At 42.1% G+C, this 13,097-nt stretch overlaps 1 long non-coding RNA gene across 1 annotated transcript in view; it reads left to right on the forward strand.

The window, feature by feature from the left end:
* The first annotated feature begins 2,613 nt into the window (after window positions 1–2,613).
* LOC102413559 overlaps window positions 2,614–13,097 on the forward strand; it is a 146,370-nt gene continuing 135,886 nt past the window's right edge. Inside the window, exon 1 of the long non-coding RNA XR_006545525.1 lies at window positions 2,614–2,961. This is a non-coding gene — a long non-coding RNA (uncharacterized LOC102413559). The remainder of the gene's footprint in view (window positions 2,962–13,097) is intronic.

The following is a 13,097-nucleotide window of genomic DNA, read 5'->3' on the forward strand; positions in this document are numbered from 1 at the left end:
TCCGACCTCAGGGCCTTTGCCCCTGAGGGTCACTCTGCCTGGAAAACTCTTTCCTCAGGTCAGTGCCAGCTCCTTCTATCTATTTCAGTCTCTACTTAAATACCCCTTCCCCAGAGAGAATATCCCTGCTCACCGAACTAAAATTAGCATGCCCTGCACATTTTATTGCATTTCCCCATATTAGTGACTTCATAGTGCTTATAAATCCGAAATTCTCTGGATTTTTCTCTAACCTAATTTCTCTCTTTTCCACTTGAATGTGAGTTTTCTGTGCACAGTTGTGTTGTTGTCCAGTCCCTCAGTCGTGTCTGACTCTTTGTGACCCCATAGACTGCAGCATGCCAGGCTTCCTTGTCCTTCACCATGTCCTGGAGTTTTCTGTAACTCACAGGGATCTTGTGTACTTGGTTTCTGGAAGAAAACTTGACCTATAACAAGAAATCAATAAATATTTGTGGAGTGAACAAATTCTGGGAAATATATATATTCTAAAAAGAATTATTTTTCAACAGTCCTCCTTTGTTGCTTACCAGAGACATGTAGGAAAGTGGTAACTTACAGCGGGAAGATTCTTTTTACTCAGCCAGTGTACTGTTTCTGACCGTGCAAGTGACCTTGTGTTTCAAGTACCTGTACCACTGAGCGTGCCATGCCCAAGAGTTGGCATCTACCCAGCTGGAAGGAGGCACTTGAATCCTCACCCACAGATGGTACCCCAATGCCTCATCTATAGCTTTGGAGCTTTAGTCACCCAAGTTGCAACTCTTGCTCTGTGGGTAATTTGCTGTGTGACATCTCTCAAGTTTTAGAACCTCTCTGGGCTGCCGCTTTCCCCTGTGTGTAGTGATCTTATCCAGTTCTAGATCGATCAGGTTGCTACAGCATCAGTAAGCTAAAGTCACACCGTCAGTGCCCTTTCACAGCTGTCTTATTCCTTATTGGGCATCATTATTCCCATTGTAAACCTCTCAGACCAGGCTAGGATAGCAGAAAGGGAAAAGAATAGTATTATTTGAGCAACTCCTGAATGAATGCTATGTTAACTTCATGACAGCATCCTGAGGCACGGTTATGCCCATCTTGCTATTCTTTAGTTGCAGAGTTGTGTCCAACTCTCTTGAGATCCCATGGACTGTAGCCCACCAGGCTCCTCTGACCATGGGATTTCCCAGGCAAGAATACTGGAGTGGGTTGCCGTACCCTTCTCCAGGGAATCTTCCCAACCCAGGGATCAAACCCATATCTCCTGGATTGCATGAGGATTCTTTACTGCTGAGCCACCAGGGAAACCCTATGCCCATCTTAGAGATGAGGAAAATGGAGGTAATGTCTTGCCCAGGGACTCAGAGTGAGCAAGGGGCGAAGAAAGACTTGACTCTATATCTATTACTATGATAACATTGAGGCAGGTCACCTCCAAGTTATAATGACACACAATTCTTAATGGATGCTAATTTCCTTGACAGCCAAGCCAAGTTGCTGAGCAACAGAGACTGACAAAGCCCTAAACAGCCAGCTCCCTCTATATCTGCTAGAATTATTTTTCTAATAATTCTAATAACAAAGGAAAAGATTTAAGGAAAAAAGTTTGCAATAATCCATGTCTTGGGCAGCCTTGGGCAGATATTGTACCAAAACCCTTCTGTGAATCAAGTCAGTTTGTTTACTCACCATCAGGGTCCATCCAGCTTAGTTTCAAGAGGGGAGCTATAGTTCGAAGGAGGCTAATGCTGGGGAGGCTAGTGCTATTGGCATTGAGCTGGAGACCCAGATCTTTCATTGCAAGGTCAAGAGTTCTTGGTCTTGGCAGGTGGAGGGGAAGAGAGTGAGTTCTAGCCTTTATTTTTATTTGCCTATTTATTTATATTGGGGTGAAATTGACATGACATAAAATTAACCGTTAAAATATTTTTCCTAGTTTTTTTTATTGGATTATAATTGCTTTAAAATGTTGTGTTAGTTTCTGCTGTATTGCAAAATGAATCAGCTATATGTGTGTGTGTATATATATATATATATATCCCCTCCTTCTTGAGCTTCCCTCCCACCCCACATTCCACTCCTCTAGGTCCTCACAGAGCACCAAACTGAGCTCCCTGTTTTCAACTCCTTTGGGCATATACCCAGGAGTGTAATCGGTGGACCACATGGTGAGGAGCCTGGCGGGCTACAGCCCATGGGGTCACAAAGAGTCGGACACAACTGAGCAACTGATACACGCACACAAACACACACATAAGGTGATGCTATGTTTAACTTTTTGAGGATCTGCTACACCACTTTCCAAAGTGACTTCTACACCTTCCATTCCCATATACAAGCATTCCTCCACATCTTCACCAGCTCATTATGTTTTATTTTCTTACTTACAGCCATCCTACTGCTACTGCTAAGTCGCTTCAGTCGTGTCTGACTCTGTGCAACCCCATAGACTGCAGCCCACCAGGCTTCCCCATCCCTGGGATCCTCCAGGCAAGAATACTGGAGTGGGTTGCCTTTTCCTTCTCCAGTGCATGAAAGTGAAAAGTGAAAGTGAAGTCGCTCAGTCGTGTCCGACTCCTAGCAACCCCATGAACTGCAGCCCACCAGGCTCCTCTGTCCGTGGGATTTGCTCCAGCACTGGAGTGGGGTGCCATTGCCTTCTCCGACAACCATCCTAATGGGTGTGAAGTGGTGTCTTATTATGGTTGTGATTGTATTTCCGTAGTGCATAGTAATGTGGAGCATCATTTCATGTGCTTATTGGCCATTTGTGTATCTTCTTCGTGGAAATGTCCATTCAAAAGTCCCTGGCCCAATTTTTAATCAGATGTTCATGTTTTTGTTGTCAGGCTCTAAGCTTTCCTGACCTCATAGCTGTGTTGCTGTGGGGCCCATTGGTGAAGCTGCCAGATGCAAAGGAGACCTGCCTAGATAATCCCCGGACAAAACAGACTCAGGAAATGAAGAGAGGCTGCCCGGGTGAGTCTAACGTTTTGAGTTTGGCCAAACTTGCAAAAAATTAAGAAGCCTTCCCTTTATAGAATGCTAGAAAGACTTCTGCAATTCTGGCTTAAAAAAACAAAACAAAACAAAAAAAAACACCACTCTCATTCTAGGACACAAGCAGTTCTCATTATGAGAACATTCTACACCCTTAAGTCCCTTTAATCACTTCTAACACTCTCTCTTTATCTCTCATATGGAAACAATATGTCTTATTTTCCATACGCTGTAATTATCCCCTTTGATAAAACCATGTGCAGAAACATGTACAACACGCCAAGTATTATCCACCTGGCCCATTTACATAGACTTCCCCCTCCCTTTAGATTTTGCTTCATGTATTTTTACAGCCATATTACACAGCATCAGTCAGAGAGACAGTGAGCGGAAAATGTAGCGTGATTCCAAATTTCTCCCTCTCCTTTCATCTTCTGCTTCTTCCCTGTAATTCCATTAACCCGTCACACCAAGCAAACAAAACTTTGGAGCCAGGGAGATCTCTCAACACCTCTGATGGAGGGTGTAGGTCTCATTCTGTCTTGGCACCGAAAAGTCCTTGGAAGTCTGGGAGGAAGGCTCATCTTAGCTCACCTCCAGCCATGGCCATGAGGTTGGAGTGAGGCTCCCAGCACCGACCTTATTGGAAAATGAATCCCAGTCTCTGGAGTTTGATCCGTTCTGCTAGGCTCTTGAGTCTTTTCGGAAAGCCATGAATTGCAGTGACAAGACCTCTGGTTTTGGAATTATGACGCTCTATGCTAAATCATGAGTCTACTATTTTAACGGATTTGGGACCTGGGATGAATGAATCATTCTTGGACCTAGTTTCTTGGTCTTTAAAATGGGGATAATATCCATGCCCACGCTACAGTGTTTGTGTATTATAATGATGGCCAGTCTTTTATTTTATATTTTGTAAGATTTAAGATTCTCCAGTCAAGAATACTGGAGTGGGTTGCCATTCCCTTCTCCAGGGGATCTTCCCAACCCAGGGATTGAACCCAGGTCTCCTGCACTTCAGATAGATTCTTTACCAGCTAAGCCATCAGTGAAACCATTTTTAAAGTCTTTATTGAATTCATGATAGTATTGCTTCTGTTTTATGTCTTGTTTTCTTATTGACCATGAGGCATGTGGGAGCTTAGCTCCCCGACCAGGGATCAAACCCACACCCCCTGCATTGGAAAGCAAAATCTTAACCACTGGACCACCAGGGAAGTCCCATGATGGCCAGTGTTGATCAAGTACTTATGTGCTGAGCACTGGATGAAATGTTCCATAATTTGAAAATGTAACCCTCACAGTTTTACCTACATGCCCCTTTCAGCTCCGTTTTACAGATGGGGAGACTGAGACTTAGGGACATTACTGTAACTTGGCCAGATGGACAAAGCTGGCCCTCGGGGGAGCTGGGATGAGCACCCCGTCTCCTTGGTGTCACTATCCTCTGTGGCCTCCTCTCTCTCTGGTGACATAAAGTGTGTCCCCTTCCTGGAGGGGTTCAGCCTATGGCAGCTGGTAAGTGCAGAGTTCTGAGCACATAGTAAATGGGCTCTCTTTACCCCTTTCCTTCCCTTTCTTCCTCAGAATGAATCTTCCATTGGGGGCCTTTCTTGAAGACCAAAGTTCAGGAGGGCAAGGCAGAGTTCTGTATGGGATTTGCTTAACGTTGCCAAAGGCTTTCAAAGGTTTCGGGGGTCTACAAAGCCCCTGAAGAATTTGGCTTGGAGCAGTTTTCCCCTTCGTTTCTAAATCCACGAGCAGATTAGGCAAAATGGAATCCGTATGTTTCTGATTCATTTACACTTAACTCATCAAAATGTTCCTTTTTATGAGCTATTTGATGTCCAGAAAGCCTTTTGAGTAGACTTTATAAGCCTTTTAAAGACTTTGCTCTTAGAAACAGGCGGTTGCATTTTGCCAAGAATAAACAAACTTGAACCTCAAAAGTGCTGAGCTCGCCAAGGATCCTGATGCCAGAGGGCAAATTTGCGAAGTCACCCCTTCTTCACTCCTGACACCTTCTTCCATTTCTTCAGCTCGCCCCCCTGCCCCCCAGTCTTGGCCTCTGCTTTACTTGCAGAACTTTTTTACCCCAGTTCCAAACATTTGCACTTCCTTGCAACATACTTCGTTTGTAGCCACTTATCCTAGCTGGGGCAGCCCCCAAGCATCTCTTCCCTACCTGCCTGGGTGCAATTGAGAACACATGAAAAGATGCAGTTAATCCCCAGTAGCTTGGAAATCAGTTCTGATATGCTTAGAAGCTCCCACTGACAACAGTGTGTAGCTGGAATATAATAGCCGTGTTTTGCTTTCCCTGTATTTCTTTTTTAAGGTGGTTATTGTTGTTCAGTCACTAAGTCGTGCCTGACTCTTTGCAACCCCATGGACTGCAGCACACCAGGCTTCCCTGTCCCTCACCATCTTCTGGAGTTTGCTCAGACTCATGTCCATTGAATCTGTGATGCCAACCAACCATCTAATCCTCTGTCAGCCCCTTCTCCTCCTGCCTTCAATCTTTCCCAGCATCAGGGTCTTTTCCAATGAGTCAGCTCTTTGCATCAGGTGGACAAAGTATTGGAGCTTCAGCTTCAGTATCCGTCCTTCCAATGAATATTCAGGGTTGATTTCCCTTAAGATTGACTGGTTTGATCTCCTTGTGGTCCAAGGGATCTTCAGGAGTCTTATCCAGCACCACAGTTCGAGAGCCTCAATTTTTCAGTTTTCAGCCTTTATGGTCCACCTCTCACATCCATACATGACTACTGGGAAAAAGCTTTGACTATACAGACCTTTGCCTTTCATTTATGGAGGTGATACTGGATATATGTATAGAAGAGTGGTGTGCAATTTCCTTGGGAGAGTAAATAAAGATTTAAGAAAAAATATAGTAAGCAAATGATTATAGAGATGCTGAAGTTGGCAAAACTTTTGAAGGTAGCATCCAAAGGATTGATGTTTGGGAGACATACATCAAGTCCGTTTTACAGGTGATGAAGTTGAGTCTTAGCAAAAAGTCACAGGCTCGAGATAGGCCAGGGTCAAGTTTAGATCTCAAGTGTACGGGTGAGCTTTGGTTGTTCAGATCATGTCCTGGATGGTATTTTCTTAGATGTCTTTAATGGGTTTAGTGGTTTAGTTCTGGGCCTGGGCCATGCCTCCAAATGGCTACCACACTCTACCAGTGGAGGGAGGAGGGAGTGAATAGGCAAGTTAATGAATGAATGAATGAAACATTTGATGGCTTCTTTCCAAATTACTGACTTCAAGAAAGAAAGATATCTTAGGAGGGACCAGGCCAGACTAAGCTAGATCCTAAGTGGATCTTAACTGCTCCAAAATGTAGAGGTGCTTTTAGTCTTAGACCAATGGCTGTCAACTGGTGGGTGGTTTGGGGACACTCTCTTGCCTGGGGATGTCTGGAAATTTCTGGAAATGTTATTATTTTTAAAATATTTACTTTATTTTTTTGGCTGCTCAGGGTCTCTTAGTTGTGGTGTACAGGATCTTCAGTCTTCCTTGTGGCATGTGGGATCTATTGATAGTTCCCAGACCAGGGATCCAACATAGGCCCCATGTATTGGGAGCATGAAGTCCTAGCCACTGGACTACTAGGGAGTCCCCGGGGATGCTATTAGTTGTCATCATGGAGGGGGTGTTTGGATCGGGTGGATATAAGTCATGGATGCTTCTAAATATTCTATAGTGCACAGAGCATCCCCCAGAATGAAGACTTATCCAGAATGTAAAAAGTGTCCAGGCTGAGAAACTGTTTTAAGTAACTGATGGAATCATGGAGACTTGAAAATAGAGAGGGTCTGAGGATATTTTGAAGAGTCTGGTCTTGCTGAGGACTTAGAAATACTTTTTTTTTTTTTTTCTTACTGGCTGGCTGTCATGTTGCGAGCTCTCTCACATTTTAGTTTGCTGATTGGTGCAGGTATGTAGTTATAAACAAAGATATTGATCGACAGGAGTAGTCATTTGTTGATATCATAATCTCTGTTCATTGCTGTGATAGTCCAAAAGCATGTTTGACTCCTGTATCCACAGTTTATACCTTCAATTGCCCAGTAGAAGCCCTGTGGATTTCTACAAGTGTTTTTTCTTTTTTTGGTTTTGTTTTTAAATTTTTATTACTTTTTGGTCACACCACATGGCATGTGGGACTCTTTGTTCCTCAACCAGGGATTGAACCCTCACCCCCCGGCAGTGGAAGCATGGAATTTTAACCACTGGACCACTAGAGAAGTCCCTGTTTTGTTTTAGAAGGGAGTGTCTGTGATGAAATATTTCTGGATAACTTTGAAATTATTTTGTCTGTTAGTGCTTTGGATGCTGGCCAGAAACTCAAAGATAATTCGGTACCTACATCAAAGAACGAATCAGAGGCAATAGTATTGGTCTCTTTGCATGTTTATCTCTTGCACCAGGCCATATGCATCTAGAGAGCAGGGGTTATATTCTTTTCATGGCTATTCCCTCAGCACCTGATATCTTGTCAGTCACCTAAGAAGGGCTGAGTGAATATTATTTAAATTAATGTATCATATTTCTTGGGCTTCCCTGGCAGCTCAGCTGGCAAAGAATCCACCTGTAATGCAGGAGACTTCGGTTGGATTCCTGAGTTGTAAAGATCCCCTGGAGAAGGGAATGAAAACCCACTCCAGTATTCCTGCCTGGAGGATTCCCATGGACAGAGGAGCCTGGCGGGCTACAGTCCATGGGGTCTCAAAGAGTTGGACACGACTGAGCGACTAAGCATAGTATAGCTCATCATATTTCTTTTTTTTTAATTTTTATTTTAATTAATTAATTAATTTTAATTGGAGGCTAATTACAATATTGTAGTGGTTTTTGCCATACATTGACATGAATCAGCCATGGGTGTACATGTGTCCCTATCCTGAACCCCCCTCCCAGCTCCCTCCCCATCCCATCCTTCAGGGTTGTCCCAGTGCACTGGCTTTGAGTGCCCTGTTTCATGCATCGAACCTGGACTGGTGATCTATTTCACATATGGTAATATACATGTTTCAGTGCTATTCTCTCAGATCATCCCACCCCACCCTCGCCTTCTCGCACAGAGTCCAACAAAAGTCTGTTCTTTATATCTGTGTCTCTTTTGCTGTCTCACATATAGGGTCATCATTACCATTTTTTTAAATTCCATATATATGCGTTAATATACTGTATTGGTGTTTTTCTTTCTGACTTACTTCACTCTGTATAATAGGCTCCAGTTTCATCCACATAATTAGAACTGATTCAAATGTGTTCCTTTTTAATAGCTGAGTGATATTCCATTGTGTATATGTACTACAGCTTTCTTATCCATTGTCTGCCAATGGACATCTAGGTTGCTCCCATGTCCTGGCTATTGTAAACAGTGCTGCGATGAACATTGGGGTACACGTGTCTCTTTCAGTTCTGGTTTCCTCGGTGTGTATGCCCAGCAGTGGGATTGCTAGGTTGTATTGCTGTTCTATTTCCAGGTTTTTAAAGAATCTCCACACTGTTCTCCATAGTGGCTGTACTAGTTTGCATTCCCACCAACAGTGTAAGAGGGTTCCCTTTCTCTGCACCCTCTCCAGCATTTATTGTTTGTAGATTTTTTTAAACATAAATTTATTTATTTTAATTGGAGGCTAATTACTTCACAGTATTGTATTGGTTTTGCCATACATCAACATGCTGACCAGGGTGAGATGGTACCTCACTGTGGTTTGGATTTGCATTTCTCTGATAATGAGTGAGCACATCATATTTTTTAAGCTCACATTCTATGTCGATGCTGGGCTGTGATATTTCTCTCTTATAAGAAAACTGATGTCCAGGAGGGTTAAGTTACTTATTTAAGTTCATACAGCTGGATCTGTGGAAGAAGATACCAAGAAGCATCATTGATGGAAGTTAGCTGGCCTTTGCATCCCATTGAAAAAGACTATGTGCCTCAAACGTAGAGAACAAATGTATGGATAACAAGGGGGTGAGGAGAGGTGGAATGGACTGGGAGATTGGGATTTACATATATACACCATCAGTAGTAGGCATAAAATAACCAATGAGAGCCTACTGTATCAGCACTGAGCCTACTCAGTGCTCTGTGGTGACCTAAATGGGAAGAAAATCCAAAAACGACGGGCTAGATGTAAGCATCTAGCTGATTCACTTTGCTGTACAGTGGAAACCAACACTACATTGTAAAGCTATCATACTCCAACAAAAATTAGTTGCAAAATAAAAAAACAATAAAAATATAAAGTCAATGATTAAACAACCAAAAAGAAAGAAAACAAAAAGAGTAAGTGTCTTGTTAAAGGCTTTGTGAGACTGAGTTCTCTGCTGCCAGTTAGAATACTTATCCATCATAATAAATGAAAATCTTAACAGTGAAAGAAAACAAAAGGACAGAAAAGCAAGAGTGTCACCCAGAGCACTGACTTTTCAAAAAATATTAAATTTACTTATTTTTAATTGGAAGATAATTGCCTTACAATATTGTGTTGGTTTCTTCAAACATCAACATAAATCAGCCATACGCATGTCCCCTCTGTCTTGAACCTCCCTCCCCATCACATCCCTCCAGGTTGTTACAGAGCACCAGTCTGAGTTCCCTGAGTCATACAGGAAATTCCCATTGGCTGTCTTTTACATCTGGTAATCAGTATGTTTCCATGCTGCTCTCTCCATAACATCCCATCCTCTTCAGGGCATTGACTTTGAGGAACCTGAGTCCTGGATCATTCTGAGTGTCTTTGGGGGAACTTACTCTCTAAGAATCTCCATCTCTTCATCCCTAAAAGGGGTACCCTTAGAGTGCTTGGCTCAGAAGCTTGTCCTGCAGGTCAACTGAAGTGATATGTATAAAACCCAGGTGCTGGGTAGGTAGGAAGAACTCTGTAACAACGCAAGCTCTTATGTACATGTGTGTGTGACTTTTCTTTTTAAGGAACATTTTGCCTTGTGAAGACTAATAGGAAAAGAGCAGTTTAGTGTAGAAAGAGAGAAAGCCAACTTTCCTTCCCCTCTAATACTGTGAAAAATTAGCTCTTTTGCCTAAGAGCCCACAGACCCTTGAGGAAAGTAAGACATAAAACATGAGCAGAGAGCAGACGCTGGGAAAATGCCATCTTTTTATTGGCACTATTAGAGGGAAGTATATGAACTGTATAATACCATCATAAAGACTGTTATTTGTAATGTCAAAGTAACAATGCTGGCCACAGTGTTTGTCTTTCTCATTCTCTCCCCTTGAAATGCTTCATAACCAAGCATAAAATCACAGGAAAATGTGAATAATATTTTCATTCATTAGGGGTTCATAATGATATATTAGTAATATTATCCTGTGTTCTTTAGTATGAGGTTCTTTGCTTCTCTGCAAAATATTAGTTCCTCTTTTTGTCTAAGCGGCAAAGCTTTTTCATTTAAAAACATTTGTAGAAGAATGAGGTGCTGGAGTGCATATCTTGACAAACCATCAAATGGCTCTCACACCCTCCCCCTCCCCCATTCCAGTTGGCATGGGAACCTGCCATTCCCACCAAGGAAGCCGGCTGAGAGGAAGCCATAACTTATTGGGACGGAGAGTTATCAAAGTTTGCTTTGAAAAGGAAAAAAATTGTTAGTGAACTTTGCTCTTTTGTTTCTCTCTCTTTTTCTGCCTGTTACACACACACACACATACAAATAAATAAATATATATATACACATATACATATATATGATGTTTAGACATCTGGTCAACTCAGCATTCATGGACACAATGCATGCATCTCAGAACATCTGGTTGACCTGAAGAAGCAGATATACACGCATATACCACGTCCCCCCACTCTTCTAAACAACACATTAAGGGATGTCTGAATTCCTGAGAGATGCAGTGTGTTGATCAGGTAATAACTTCTAAGAATAGGGATAATACTCTAAAATCTTGGGATTAAAATGATTTGTTTGCCTCCATTTTAAAAAGTTTAATGTGTGTTTGTGCCCTGTAACCAAATCTGTTTTGGATTTCATTCTAAGCTGGAGCAGACTGTGATATTTCCCCCTAGCTTCAAGATTTCTTTATTCTAGGAGAGGAGTCTAGTGAATTATTTTAGCTTGTGGGGGAAATCATTTTTTTCTTTAAGTTTTCAGTAAAGACCAGAATTGAAATATTGTTTTCATGAATGGGGAGGTGGGATGGGACTTGGTGGCAATTGTGTGTGTGTGACTTGGGAGTGAATTTTTTGTTTTGTTTTAATTTTTATTTAGTTTTTTTCTGGCCATGCCGTGCAGCTTATGGGGTCTTAGTTCCCAGACCAGAGATAGAACCCAAGCCCTGGCAGTGAAAGCTTGGAGTCCTAGCCACTGGACTGCCAGGGAATTTTCCAAGAAGTGAGTTTTTAATACCAGAACATTTACATTTGAAGCAAAAAAAGAAAGGAAGTAAGCTTCCCTTTCTGTCTCCCCTTCTCCCTTATATGAAAGGTATACATACTGACTCTATAAAATTTGGAAAATAGGCAAAGTAGGAAGCAAAGAAAATCAGCTATAATCTAACAGATCTCTCTAACAGAGAGATCACCATTGGCAAACATTTTGATTTATTTCCTTCAGGTTGAGATAATGCTGTACATACAATTTTAAGTCATTTTTCATGTACTGTCACATCATAAGCATTTTCTCCTGTCATTAAATATTCATTAGAGTCATAATTTAAAATGTTTTTGAAATACATCATTATACTACGATTTTACTTAAGCATTTTTAATTGACGGATATTTAGCTTTAAAACAGCTTTATGATAAACATCACTGTGATGACCATCTTTATGCATAAATCATTGCATCTATATTGAATTAAAAAAACAAAGAAGTTAAGAATGGCTGGTGCATAGAATGTAAGGGGTGAGTGAGTGGGCTTCCCTGGTGGTCCAGTGGCTAAGACTCTGTACTCCCAGCGTAGGAGGCCTGGGTTTGATCCCTGGTTAGGGAACTAGATCCTACATGCTACAACTAAGAGTTCCCATGCCACAACTAAGACCTTGCACAGTCAAATAAATAAATTAATTAATTAAAAAGGAAGAAGAAGAATGTAAAGCATGAGAACAGAGTTGAAGTTGGATAAATAGGCAAAAAGTAGATCTTTCCAACCTCTGTATCCTATACTGAGGGCTTATTGTTCAAATATAAGAATCCTAGTAATGAGGACTTCCCTGGTGGTCCAGTGGTTAAGACTCTGCACTTCCACTGCAGGGCGTGCAGGTTCCACCCCTGGTCGAGCAAGTTCCATAAGCTGCCCGAGTGGCCCAAAAAAAAAAAAAGAAAAAAAGAATAGTAATAATGATGATGAAGATAATAAAATAAGTACAATTTAATAAGTCTTTACTGTTCACCAGACACTTTTCCAAATAGCTTTTCTTTATTATCTCATTTCATCGTGACAACAACCCTGAGCCATAGGTGCAGACTACAAAAACCAAAGCACAGACAAGGTGAGCCATCTGGCCAAGGTCATAAGGCTGGTAGGAAACTGGAGGGTAGAGCTGATGTGGTTCCTCACTTTGGCCAGTTAATTTATAGCAGTAGAGGCCATGGTCAGTTCAGTTCAGTCGCTCAGTCATGTCCGACTCTTTGCGACCTCATGAATCGCAGCACGCCAGGCCTCCCTGTCCATCACCAACTCCCGGAGTTCACTCAGACTCATGTCCATCGAGTTGGTGATGCCATCCAGCCATCTCATCCTCTGTCGTCCCCTTCTCCTCCTGCCCCCAATCCCTCCCAGAATCAGAGTCTTTTCCAATGAGTCAACTCTTCGCATGAGGTGGCCAAAGTACTGGAGTTTCAGCTTTAGCATCAGTCCTTCCAGTGAACACCCAGGACTGATCTCCTTCAGAATGGACTGGTTGGATCTCCTTGCAGTCCAAGGGACTCTCAAGAGTCTTCTCCAACACCACAGTTCAAAAGCATCAATTCTTCAGTGCTCAGCTTTCTTCACAATCCAACTCTCATGAGAAAACCATAATTCAAAAAGACACATGTACCCCAGTGTTCATTGCAGCACTATTTACAGTAGCCAGAAATTGGAAGCAACCTAAATGTCTATCAACAGATGAATGGATA

The sequence above is a fragment of the Bubalus bubalis genome, chromosome 17, assembly GCF_019923935.1.
Source record: "Bubalus bubalis isolate 160015118507 breed Murrah chromosome 17, NDDB_SH_1, whole genome shotgun sequence".
Classification (NCBI taxonomy): Eukaryota; Metazoa; Chordata; class Mammalia; order Artiodactyla; family Bovidae; genus Bubalus; species Bubalus bubalis.